Here is a 12525-nt window from a genome sequence, read left to right on the forward strand (position 1 = left end):
ATAAGTTGCACTTTCATTATCAACTCTGCATCTTTTGGCTTCAACATTATGAATATGTGTATTACTACTATCGAGATTCAATAAAAATAGACCACTCTTCAAGGGTGCATGACCATAAAAGATATTACTCATATAAATAGAACAACCATTATTCTCTGATTTAAATGAATAACCGTCTCGCATTAAACAAGATCCAGATATAATGTTCATGCTCAACGCTGGCACCAAATAACAATTATTTAGGTCTAATATTAATCCCGAAGGTAGATGTAGAGGTAGCATGCCGACCACGATCACATCGACTTTGGAACCGTTTCCCACGCGCATCGTCACCTCATCCTTTGCCAGTGCCCGCTTATTCCGTAGTCCCTGTTTCGAGTTGCAAATATTAGCAACAGAACCAGTATCAAATACCCAGGTGCTACTGCGAGCTCTAGTAAGGTACACATCAATAACATGTATATCACATATACCTTTGTTCACCTTGCCATCCTTCTTATCCGTCAAATACTTGGGGCAGTTCCGCTTCCAGTGACCAGTCTGCTTGCAGTAGAAGCACTCAGTTTCAGGCTTAGGTCCAGACTTGGGTTTCTTCTCCTGACCAGCAACTTGCTTGCCGTTCTTCTTGAAGTTCCCCTTCTTCTTCCCTTTGCCCTTTTTCTTGAAACTAGTGGTCTTGTTAACCATCAACACTTGATGCTCCTTCTTGATTTCTACCTCCGCAGCTTTCAGCATTGCGAAGAGCTCGGGAATAGTCTTGTTCATCCCTTGCATATTATAGTTCATCATGAAGCTCTTGTAGCTTGGTGGCAGTGATTGGAGAATTCTGTCAATGACGCAATCATCCGGAAGATTAACTCCCAATTGAATCAAGTGATTATTATACCCAGACATTTTGAGTATATGCTCACTGACAGAACTATTCTCCTCCATCTTGCAGCTATAGAACTTATTGGAGACTTCATATCTCTCAATTCGGGCATTTGCTTGAAATATCAACTTCAACTCCTGGAACATCTCATATGCTCCATGACGTTCAAAACGTCGTTGAAGCCCCGATTCTAAGCCGTAAAGCATGGCATACTGAACTATCGAGTAGTCATCAGCTTTGCTCTGCCAGACGTTCATAACATCTGGTGTTGCTCCAGCAGCAGGCCTGGCACCCAGCGGTGCTTCCAGGACGTAATTCTTCTGAGCAGCAATGAGGATAATCCTCAAGTTACGGACCCAGTCCGTGTAATTGCTACCATCATCTTTCAACTTTGCTTTCTCAAGGAACGCATTAAAATTCAACGGAACAACAGCACGAGCCATCTATCTACAATCAACATAAACAAGCAAGATACTATCAGGGACTAAGTTCATGATAAGTTTAAGTTCAATTAATCAAATTACTTAAGAACTCCCACTTAGATGGACATCCCTCTAATCTTCTAAGTGATTACGTGATCCAAATCAACTAAACCATAACCGATCATCACGTGAGATGGAGTAGTTTTCAATGGTGAACATCGTTATGTTGATCATATCTACTATATGATTCACGCTCGACCTTTCGGTCTCCGTGTTCCGAGGCCATATCTGCATATGCTAGGCTCGTCAAGTTTAACCTGAGTATTCTGCGTGTGCAAAAACTGGCTTGCACCCGTTGTAGATGGACGTAGAGCTTATCACACCCGATCATCACGTGGTGTCTGGGCACGACGAACTTTGGCAACGGTGCATACTCAGGGAGAACACTTCTTGATAATTTAGTGAGAGATCATCTTATAATGCTACCGTCAATCAAAGCAAGATAAGATGCATAAAAGGATAAACATCACATGCAATCAATTTAAGTGATATGATATGGCCATCATCATCTTGTGCTTGTGATCTCCATCTCCGAAGCACCGTCATGATCACCATCGTCACCGGCGCGACACCTTGATCTCCATTGTAGCATCGTTGTTGTCTCACCAATCTTATGCTTCCACGACTATCACTACCGTTTAGTAATAAAGTAAAGCATTACATCGCGATTGCATTGCATACAATAAAGCGACAACCATATGGCTCCTGCCAGTTGCCGATAACTCGGTTACAAAACATGATCATCTCATACAATAAAATTCAGCATCATGCCTTGACCATATCACATCACAACATGCCCTGCAAAAACAAGTTAGACGTCCTCTACTTTGTTGTTGCAAGTTTTACGTGGCTGCTATGGGCTTAAGTAAGAACCAATCTCACCTACGCATCAAAACCACAACGATAGTTTGTCAAATAGACTCCGTTTTAACCTTCGCAAGGACCGGGCGTAGCCACACTCGGTTCAACTAAAGTTGGAGAGATAGTCGCCCGCAAGCCATCTATGTGCAAAGCACGTCGAGGGAACCGGTCTCGCGTAAGCGTACGCGTAAGGTTGGTCCGGGTCGTCTCGTCCAACAATACCGCCGAATCAAAGTATGACATGCTGGTAGGCAGTATGACTTATATCGCCCACAACTCACTTGTGTTCTACTCGTGCATATAACATCAACATAAATAACCTAGGCTCGGATGCCACTGTTGGGTCTCGTAGTAATTTCAAAAAATTTCCTACACACACGCAAGATCATGTGATGCATAGCAATGAGAGGGGAGAGTGTTGTCTACGTACCCAACGCAGACCGACTGCGGAAGCGCTGACACGACGTAGAGGAAGTAGTCGTACGTCTTCACGATCCAACCGATCAAGCACCGAAACTACAGCACCTCCGAGTTCGAGCACACGTTCAGCTCGATGACAATCCCCGGACTCCGATCCAGCAAAGTGTCGGGGAAGAGTTCCGTCAGCACGACGGCGTGGTGACGATCTTGATGAACTACAGCAGCAGGGCTTCTCCTAAACTCCGCTACAGTATTATCGAGGAATATGGTGGCAGGGGGCACCGCACACGGCTAAGGAATAGATCACGTGGATCAACTTGTGTGTTTCTGGGGTGCCTCTGCCTCAGTATATAAAGGAGCCAAGGGGGGAGGGGGGCGCCGGCCAGGAGAGGGCGCAGGAGGAGTCCTACTCCTTCCGGGAGTAGGACTCCCCCCCCCAATCCTATTCCAACTAGGATTCCCAAGGGGGGAAAGAGAGAGAGGGGGGCCGGCCACCTTCTCCTAGTCCTAATAGGACTAGGGGAGGGGGGAGGTGCGCAGCCACCTTGGGCTGCCCCTTTCTCCTTTCCACTAAGGCCCATGAAGGCCCATATGGCTCCCGGGGGGTTCCGGTAACCTCCCGGTAACCCGGTAAAATCCCGATTTCACCCGGAACACTTCCGATATCCAAATATAGGCTTCCAATATATCAATCTTTACGTCTAGACCATTTCGAGACTCCTCGTCATGTCCGTGATCACATCCGGGACTCCGAACAACCTTCGGTACATCAAAATGCATAAACTCATAATATAACTGTCATCGTAACCTTAAGCGTGCGGACCCTACGGGTTCGAGAACAATGTAGACATGACCGAGACACGTCTCCGGTCAATAACCAATAGCGGGACCTGGATGCCCATATTGGTTCCTACATATTCTACGAAGATCTTTATCGGTCAGACCGCATAACAACATACGTTGTTCCCTTTGTCATCGGTATGTTACTTGCCCGAGATTCGATCGTCGGTATCCAATACCTAGTTCAATCTCGTTACCGGCAAGTCTCTTTACTCGTTCCGTAATACATCATCTCACAACTAACATATTAGTTGTAATGCTTGCAAGGCTTATGTGATGTGTATTACCGAGAGGGCCCAGAGATACCTCTCCGACAATCAGAGTGACAAATCCTAATCTCGAAATACGCCAACCCAACATCTACCTTTGGAGACACATGTAATGCTCCTTTATAATCACCCAGTTACGTTGTGACGTTTGGTAGCACCCAAAGTGTTCCTCCGGTAAACGGGAGTTGCATAATCTCATAGTCATAGGAACATGTATAAGTCACGAAGAAAGCAATAGCAACATACTAAACGATCGGGTGCTAAGCTAATGGAATGGGTCATGTCAATCAGATCATTCAACTAATGATGTGACCTCGTTAGTCAAATAACAACTCATTGTTCATGGTTAGGAAACATAACCATCTTTGATTAACGAGCTAGTCAAGTAGAGGCATACTAGTGACACTTTGTTTGTCTATGTGTTCACACATGTATTATGTTTCCGGTTAATACAATTCTAGCATGAATAATAAACATTTATCATGATTATAAGGAAATAAATAATAACTTTATTATTGCCTCTAGGGCATATTTCCTTCATTTTCCCCATGAGAGATGTACAAAGCACTTCTAGACAGGAATCTGAGGAGACTCCTGAACCTGCCACTCCGATGGAATATTATAAACAAACACATGATGAAAATCCTGAGGAGGATAATGAGGAAACCCTTGGTAGGGGCAAGAGACAAAGGACTGTAAAGACCTTTGGTGATGATTTCTTCATATACCTCGTGGAGGATAATCCCACTTCTGTTTCAGAAGCGTATGCATCTCTAGAAGTTGTCTACTGGAAGGATGCGGTCCGTAGTGACATGGATTCCATCATGGCTAACGGGACTTGGGAGCTTACTGAACGTCCTTATGGTTGCAAACCATTGGGATGCAAGTGGGTGTTCAAGAAGAAGCTTAGGCCCGACGGTACGATAGAAAAGTACAAGGCTAGGCTTGTGGCCAAGGGCTACGCCCAGAAAGAAGAAGAAGATTTCTTCGACACTTATTCACCTATGGCCAGACTGACGACCATTCGAGTATTACTCTCGTTGGCGGCCTCGCATGGTCTTCTCATTCATCAGATGGATGTTAAGACGGCTTTCCTGAACGGAGAGCTAAAGGAGGAAATCTATATGCAACAGCCTGATGGCTTTGTGGTGGATGGTCAGGAAGAAAAGGTTTGTAAGTTGGTGAAATCTTTGTATGGCCTGAGACAAGCGCCTAAGCAATGGCATGACAAGTTTAATGAAACCTTGACATCTGTTGGCTTTGTTGTTAATGAGGCTGACAAATGTGTATACTATCGCGATGGTGGGGGCGAAGGAGTTATACTGTGTTTGTATGTTGATGACATACTGATATTTGGATCTAATCTCAAGTTGATCGAGGAGGTTAAGTCTTTCCTATCTCAGAACTTTGAGATGAAGGACCTTGGAGTGGCTGATGTTATCTTGAACATCAAGCTATTGAGAGATGGTGAGGGTGGGATTACACTTCGGCAATCCCATTATGTTGAGAAGGTGTTGAGTCGCTTTGGATATTTGGACTGCAAACCATCTCAAACACCATATGATTCTAGTGTGCTAATTCGAAAGTCTAAAGGCACAGCTATAGATCAATTGAGATACTATCAGATTGTTGGTTCACTCCAGTATCTAGCGAGCGCAACGAGGCCTGACATCGTATTTGCTATTAGCAAACTGAGCCGATTTGTTTCCAAACCGGGTGATGTACATTGGCGTGCTCTTGAGAGAGTTATGCGCTATCTGAAAGGTACTATGGACTATGTACTTCACTATACCGGATACCCGTTGGTACTTGAAGGGTATAGTGATGCGAATTGGATCTCTGATGCTGATGAGATGAAGGCCACAACTGGGTATATATTTACTCTTGGAGGTGGTGTTGTTTCCTGGAAGTCTTGCAAGCAAACGATCTTAACAAAATCGACAATGGAAGCAGAATTAACAGCATTAGATACCTCGGGTGGCGAAGCGGAATGGCTTCGAGATCTGTTGATGGACTTGCCAGTGGTTGAGAAGCCGGTTCCGGCCATCCTTATGAAGTGCGACAATCAAACAGTTATTGTCAAGGTGAAGAGTTCAAAGGACAACATGAAGTCCAATAAACACATAAGAATGAGATTGAAAGTTGTCAGAAAATTGAGGAACTCCGGAGTGATAGCGTTGGATTATATTCAAACGGCTAAGAATCTGGCAGATCCCTTTACTAAAGGGCTACCACGTGTTGTGATAGATAGCGCATCAAGGGAGATGGGTATGAGACCCACATGAGTTGCAATGGTAGAAACCCAACCTATGTGATCGGAGATCCCGTGAAGTAGGACCTGGGAAAACAAGCCAATGGTGAACTGAGGAGAGTAACTTTACTAACCCACTCCGTTGGAGATGCAATACTCTCGAAAACTATATGGGAGGATGACTACTGTCTTAATGTGTTTCAAGGCTTATATGTATAAGCAAGATGCTATCCTACAGAGCGATCTTTGGAGGAACACACCTATATGAGCCCGACTGCTGATCACAGTCTATGAGATTGGGGTGATCTCTAGCAAGCTCATGAACAGGCCAGGAGTGTGACTAATATGCTCCACCCGAGGGGTCGGCCTTCGGCAGCCTCGTATCAGTGAGACTTGTGGTGAAACTTCTTGACGCCAAACTGACAATTCAAGGCATAGTTCATTGTTCAGTTGTGAAGGAGTGTAACTATTTGGTCTAGGTGGAGCTCAATCTTAATCGGTCTCCACTGAGATGCTGGTATATTGAAACAGCGTTTGGAACAAAGGACAAAGTGGGCCCCTGAGATCTGGTGGGGGATTGTTGAAATATGAGATGGGCCTAGAGCCCATATGACAATTTCAGATTTAATCTCTAAGGGCCCATGTAGGTGGCATGATAAGGTGGTGGGAAGTTTAGTCCCACCCTGGAAGTGGAAGGAGAGTTGGAGTGGTTTATAAGGGATTCTCTCCCTCATGCTATTGGAGCTTGAGAAGAGATGAGACCCTCGCGTACTCCTCCTCCTCCGCTCGCCACGCCTCGTCACGACGCGACCCGACGCGGGTTGCGGGATTGAGCCGAGCCGAGCTCACTCCTATGCGCTTCTTTTTGCCGAGTCTTTGACAGGTAGGGCCATGATCTGAGACGTCAGATCATGGGCTACCGACTTGGATGTGGGTTCAGCCCACGCGGCCGCACATATATATGTGGGGCGCTGCCAACCCTAGCCGCAGCGAAACAGAACGCATCTCCGCCTCCACGCCCACGTCGTTCCTCTGCTGCTGCTGCCGCCGGCGACTCCATCCCGTACACGGTAGACGGGAGAGCAGGCCTCCGAAACCCCGCCTCTCCAGATCCTGTACGGGAGAGGGGTGATTAGGTTTTTGGGCAGCGACTACGCGACTGCTCGCTTCTGTTCATCTACGTCCACATCACCTTCGTCATCACCATGTCGACCGACGCCGACCGTGCCGCCGCTGAGAAGGCCGAGGCCGACAAAAAGGCCGTCGAGGATGGTATACATCACTTATCCCTCTCGTGTTTCTTTCTGTTATAGTAGTAATAGTGATATGCGTAGATGTTTCTACTATGTGCGTAGTACATGCTCTGTTAGATCATAATCAGTGTGTTACCAATGCTGTCCATGTCTTGCTCATGATTTATTTATGGATTAATTTAATCGAAAAGCTGCCTATTTATTCATCAGCCGCTGCCCCCGCGGCCCTCCCTACCGCTGCCGTCCATCGGCTCCTCGCGCCCCGAGCGCATCCGCCACCGTCCATCGGCTCCTCGCGCCCCGAGCGCATCCGCGACCGCCGTGCCTCCTGCAGCCCCCGCCGCGCCTATGCCACTCGCCGCCGTCCAGGAGGTCCCCGTCGCCGCCCTTCAAGCGGTCCAGGCGGGACGACGGGTACGACCGACGAGGAGGCCGTAGCAAATGGACGAAGCAGCAAATGGAGCCATCTCATCGACCCGGGGTGCGTGCTTCCATGACTTCCGGTGCCCAGCTCGCCAAATAGGGACACCGGGAAGCGGCTGCGTCAATGGCTCGCTGTCGCCGGCAATATTTCCCGCCTTGGACCTCCTTTATCATCCTCCGCATCCATCCATCCAGAGAGGCGAACCTTCTTCAGTCTTCAATCAGTTCCACGAGCGACATCCGGCACCGCGTCCCATGGTAATCAGCAATTTCTTCGTACACCTTTCCACCGTTGCAGACTACTGTCAAATCTGATGCCACAGACCATCCTGCTAATAGCATTAGATAGTAAGCCACGCGCCACAATTCTAATTATGTACTGCTACCAAATTACTAATTTTGCAGCAATACTTGATGCCATGCAGCTTACCATCAGAATACAAATTGAGTTGGAAAACCAAATGGAATATACAATAGGTACTGTGATAAGGCTTGCTGCAAACTGAGGTTACCAAACATTTAGTACAGCACACTGTATCCAGCCATCCCCCATCCATCTACAGACTACAGGCACCAGCCACCAATATAATTTCCCTCTTTTTTTGAAACAAATCTGAAACTTTTTTGTAAATTGCTACTGCCACAGATTGCTAGAAGGAGTAGAAGTCACTTGGCCAAACATTGTTGAATCATCAGAATGAGATAATTATGCTTATCAAACATTTCCAGACTCTTAAATATTTGTCGCGAATTTGACATGGTAAAGCACTGTGTGCGGACTTATGAATTATGACAAGACATTTTGAGTTATGATGCGTAACCATGATAGCTGGTGTTGAACTCAGATATACACACTAAATGTTCTGATATGCCAAAATAAACGCATTAGAATCTTTTTAATTATCCCTACTATTTTTCAGAGGTTGTTCTGCCGGTGCTAATTATGATGTTCTGCTACTGCTATTGCATATAGAGGGAGATCAGGGAGGAGAGCAGCAGCCTGCTCCTGCGATTTTGTTCATGCTGTTGCTTGGTTACTACTCCCTCCGTCCGGAAATACTTGTCCTCGAAATGGTTGTATCTAGACTTATTTTAGTTATAGATACATTTCATTTTATCCATTTTGAGGACAAGTATTTCCGGACAGAGGGAGTACTACACATCTATACAGAGAACACACAGAAGGCTGCTACTTGCATACGTAACTCTGGCGAGTCGTGGTGACGAGATTTTGATCTTTAGATTCAGAGTGGACAATGCATCCACATCAAGGAAGTAAATGTGCCTGTGCGTTGCCCATGCGCTGGAAAGTGTTTCATTATCAAAAACTGTGGCTGCAAAACCAGCGCTCAAATTGAACATCCATTCCATTGAACCGTGGGGACAACATGAGGCATCTGTCTCTGATCTGTTGTTACTTTGGTAGATAATATGTACTGTGCGTGCGTGCATGTGTTGATAAGTAGCAGATTTGCTTGGCCGCCTGTGACACTCATGTCAAATCCTTGACATTTCTGGGGTTATACAAGCAGCATGTTTTCTACTCCCTCTGTCCCATAATATAAGAACGTTTTTGACACCAGTGTAGTGTCAAAAACATTCTTTATTATGGGACGGAGGGAGTAAGGTTTTGTTTTCCCTGCCTCCATCTCTTCCATGGCAAGCAGCACAAGTTTCTTTGTTTGTAAATTAAGCAGTCTGGTAGATTTGGAAAGGAGGAACAGGGTACTGAACTTTTATATATCTGCATAAGGTAAATCCCAATTAAGCAGATTTGTTTTTCTGTTCTGAACAGGGTACTGAACTTGATAATTTTACCTTTCTGTTCTAAATTGCAGATTTGCAAGAATATTATGTTATGTAAGAACATGGCGGTGCAGTCACCCGAGGTGAAGAAGCTCCGTCACCTACCAACACCTCCTCCACCAGGCTGACAAGCACAACTGCTGACAACTGACAAGTATGCTAATCCACTACATCTGCATCGCTTCCTCCCAGCCTGTGGTTTATTACTTGGAGCATGTTGTTCTTTTATCATATACACAAATCTGTCCATGCTTAAATGTGGTCATTAGGTTGTGGAATAGGAGAAACATTATAGTGTTATTTAGCAGATGCAAACCTGTCCATGCTTGATTTGGACCAAGAATTACTGGTATTGCCTATTTGGTATGTAAACATATTTTTTTGGATGTCACAGAAAATTACGATGCTACTACATAGGTTTGAATCAAACAAATTAAATTTGGAATAGGATCCCTGAAAGTAATAAAGTGCTTCTTGAATGCATGGAAACAAAAAGTTAGATATCTCAGAGGTACTATGTCATATAGTCTGAAAGTGGCACACATGGATATGTATATTCTTGGTTAGCTTTATGTTCTATTTTTGTTGTACATGCTCCAAGAGTAAATGTGTTATTCTGAAAGGAGATGAAGTGAATTGTCTTCTACTGCAACCAATGGACATTTCATTCTACACATATGTCCTGATATTGTAGTGCCACTTGATTTCCTTTAAAATTTCAGTACCAATTGAGCAATATTGGCCTTTCCTTTTTCCTGTATTAAGTAGTGATCATGGAGTCAAAGCTCATGGAGATGGTCTGTTACTGATTGTTGCACCTATAGAGCTCACTAATATAACATTTGCTGGTTCATCTAACTTATTTGATCTATATGTTGTTTTTACCTGTAACATGAAGAGAAAAACAACCTCGATTAGTTCATAAATTTTAAAACTGTACATTTTGTACAATTTATGCTGGTTCCAGTCACAACATGCCAGCAACTAATCCTTGCAGCAACACCAGGACAAGACTTTGGATATTTTCCTATACATTTGACATTAAAGTTATACCAACTTGCATCCATCGATCACTAGCTATTACATGCAGTATGTAATTATGCGATGTCAATGGAACATCCAAATCATTCAAATACGACCACTTATTCTACACAATTGCTTATGCTTTACAAATGACAAAGCAGAAATTGATTTTAAGATAATCTATAATTATAATAAAACAAGGGATTATTTTCTTGAAAGAAAAACGAGGGATTATTAATATGTTTAAATATGAGGATTTGCAGTACTGTAGGTCCTTACCTCTTCTTTTCCAAAGTAGAGAAGACAAAAAAAATCTGACCCCACTAATCGGTACGTGCAGCAGTGAGGAACCAAGCAAAAGGGGAGCTTGGCTGCCAACGGGGTGATGGACAGATTGTAGGGGGTGCTTGCCACATATCTTCAATGTGAGAATATTGATTTCTCTTCTACAGTATCAATTAGTAAGCATTTTCAAACTGTAAGGAAAAAATGTTCAGGAGTTAATCTACTTTGCTTACTATTCATGCGAGATGGCAGAATACTTTGCTTACTATCCTCTTCAATTATTTCCAGATTACAACGATGCCAATGTTCAGGAGTTAATCTACTGCAGAAAAAATGACACACCATTGTCAAGTTGGGTGGAATTCAGCCTGCTGTATCTGTTTGTTTTTTTGCTTCTGGCATATCCATCAACTCTGTTAACACCAAACAAAGTAACAAACTTGACAAAACTGAAACTCATCTCCCAGATTTCTCTATGCACCGCCATAGATTCTGATTTGTCCATTGTCTTTACAACTTACATTTTGTATGTATCTGGAAGCTAATTCAGCATGACCCACGAGTGTTGACTTGTATGTTAGTGTGATAGCATCTCACTGAAAATAGAATAAAGGAAAATATATATTAGGTGTGTGTTATAAGAATTAGTAGTCCATGCTGCCATGCAACCAATATGTAGTCAGACTTTAAAACCATTGTCATGCAAAAAATTACGATAACTTTTCGAGTACTTCGGTTATCCAGGTTTTTATATAGAGGTTCCCTTTGTTGTAGGGTGTCTCCATCTATGGTCGAAATTATTTTATTTCGAAGAAATTCAGTAAAAGTGCTCTTTTCTACACTCCAGAATTATTTCTGACTGCTCCCCAAACTCAACCTCGGTCATCATTTCCTTCTAATAATATTAAATAATGTCACCACTCATATAGTGTTTCAAAATATTGCTTCTTACCCGAATTTAAGAATGTATTAGAAAACAACACCAACTCACGATGTATTAGAAGTGCTCTTTTCTACACTCCAGAATTCTTTCTGACTGCTCCCTCAACTAAACCTCGGTCATCATTTCCTTCTAATAATATTAAATAATGTCTCCACTCATATAGTGTTTCATATTATTGCTTCTTATCCGAATTTAAGAATGTACTAGAAGCATTTATCTGCTGGCAGGTTGCAGACAAAGGAATCCACCCACCTTGTGACAGTTGAAGAGAGCGGTGCTAGCGGACTCAACATGATGAGTTCTGTGATCCAGATAAGGTTTACCCTAGCCAAGAGGGGCATTCAGGTGATGTGGATGCTGATATTGTAACACGAGTCAAGAAGAAACTTATTCTAGGAAGAGTTGTAGTGTCTTATCCATGGTGGACCGTCGATGGCTTTGAGGGGAGACGTACAGACTGGTTCCTATAACCTTTCTATTTTTTTGCTAGGCTCATTCGGTAGCTTTTGTGATAACAGTGTTGAGTAAATAGGCAATTTCTCGATTAAATTAATCCACGAGTAAATCACTAGCATGGCATTGACAGAAATAAACGTATACTGATATTCAGTCAAACTAGCACATACTATGCTAATTGCAGAAAGATCTATGTATAACGCTAGTATGGCTAAAACAGAAAACAATAGGAGCGGGATAAACGAGTTATACCCTCCAGTAGGCCATGCAGAGGCCGCGGCTTTGGTGGCAGCAGCGGCGTCCTCAGTGGCCTTCTTGTCAGCTTCAGCTTTCTTGGCGGCG

General features: G+C 43.8%; 1 long non-coding RNA gene across 5 annotated transcripts; it reads left to right on the forward strand.

The window, feature by feature from the left end:
• The first annotated feature begins 7406 nt into the window (after window positions 1-7406).
• Window positions 7407-12322, forward strand: LOC125531658 (uncharacterized). 5 transcript variants are annotated; one of them, XR_007293402.2, is made up of 5 exons: window positions 7407-9423; window positions 9509-9630; window positions 10840-10960; window positions 11073-11135; window positions 11955-12322. It is a non-coding gene; the product is annotated as an uncharacterized LOC125531658 (long non-coding RNA). The 5 variants fall into 5 exon arrangements; XR_007293404.2 differs by having other exon boundaries at window positions 10840-10924; XR_007293401.2 differs by lacking the exon at window positions 11955-12322 and having other exon boundaries at window positions 11073-11336.
• The last annotated feature ends 203 nt before the right edge of the window (window positions 12323-12525 follow it).

Source organism: Triticum urartu, chromosome 5A (genome assembly GCF_056163025.1).
Source record: "Triticum urartu cultivar PI428250 chromosome 5A, HENAU_Tu73, whole genome shotgun sequence".
NCBI classification, from domain to species: Eukaryota; Viridiplantae; Streptophyta; class Magnoliopsida; order Poales; family Poaceae; genus Triticum; species Triticum urartu.